The sequence below is a fragment of the Galleria mellonella genome, unplaced genomic scaffold (assembly GCF_026898425.1).
Source record: "Galleria mellonella isolate WM207_F2 unplaced genomic scaffold, CSIRO_AGI_GalMel_v1 utg223, whole genome shotgun sequence".
NCBI lineage: Eukaryota > Metazoa > Arthropoda > Insecta > Lepidoptera > Pyralidae > Galleria > Galleria mellonella.
The window spans coordinates 862316-863921 of record NW_026442042.1 but is presented as its reverse complement, the minus strand read 5'-3'; positions in this window follow the sequence as shown (position 1 = coordinate 863921).

The following is a 1606-nucleotide window of genomic DNA, read 5'->3' as shown; positions in this document are numbered from 1 at the left end:
GCACTACAGTTAACTTTCTCTCAATCCAGTCGCAACTTAAAACAACATCGAAAGTCTCTGCCGCAGTCTCACGGGTCAAAGCCTCCATAAACGTTTATTACTATTTTATTAATGAATATGGAAATTTAATTGTTTCATAATAAAGTTTCAAAAACACAATTATTGGTGTGATATATATATTTATGTCTCTTCTCTTTATTTCCTGCGCTGGATGTTCATGACTCTTGATTAAAAAATGCGGGCAATGAGTTTAATACTAGCCGCTTAGCCGGATCAAATAAATAGTACACTCATATCAGTTTTACGAATATATTACCAATTGTCTCTTCTATGTGGTAAAGTTTTTGTATGATGCTAATTACAATATACGATGTTAATATTTGTTTATGATAGGTATTAAGCCATCAATGAATCGTGTTAGACCTTCAATGAGAATATTTAGAGTTCTGTACCTCTAAAGGAAAAAACGGAGTGGAAAAAGGAAATAATAGGATCATTTCTTTATCTGTCCGTCTCTCCGTCCGTCTGTCAAGATCTTTTTTCTTAGGAACGCGTGGAAGTTACAAGTTTAAATTAATACCATATACTCAAGTCATATTCGCAAAGAGAATCAAAACCTGTAGGGTACTTTCCGTTGACCTAGAATTATGAAATTTGGCAAGAAATAATGTCATGCAGCACAAGTAAAAACAAAAACGCGAAAACCGTAAATTTGTAGTAATTTCACAAAAAAAATATAAATACTAAACTTGATAATTTTGTACGAAATCCTCGTTGCGCGAGACCGTCTCGTACGGCTTTATTATATTATTTCAACCATATTTAAAATAGACAGACAGTTTTCTATTTTATAAATCACTCGTGTCACTTTGATCAAATATACATCTTGAAAACCTCTCCTTTTTTTATTACTGTTCGCTTACACAAGCTTGAATAATAAGATTTCTGAAGAACTGGACTGGAAACAGAAAATAAATTTTTCTCACTTGAGAATCTTTAGTTGTATATTACTCACCCATTCCGCGTTGGCCATAAATGTTAGTGTTTTATTCACTCTAACGATAACAGTCAACTAACCCATCTTGTTTGATTGTAGTCGTAAATATAATTGTTTAAATTGGAAATTAATGATCCTACATGAAAAGTAACGGTTGTATATTCGTCTTTATATTATTGAGATATCTTTCCCGTTTTTATTTTTTGTATTTTATACATGATTTGTTTAACATACATCAAAACCACCTCTTTTTTAATGGATGCTAATGGAATGATATACCTACTGGCGCTAACGTGAGAGGGGCGGTAAAGAAATGTTAGTATTGGAATCTAACTGTCCCCTTGTTAGCAATATACCATATCAGGTCGACCTCAACAATGTGCCAAATGTTCTTATTCATCTTCACCTATCATCCTTCATTGGTGCCCCAGCAGTGTATAGCGTGAGCGCAGGCGGTCATTATTTTATTTTCATCCAACACCTGCGCTAACAGTATACACTGACTCATTACAGCTAATGAGCTATGGTCAATCCAGCGATTGACCATAGTGATGAATTCATATAGATTTAAGCACGATGGTTTCCAGGGAGGACTGCGAGGAAGTTGAG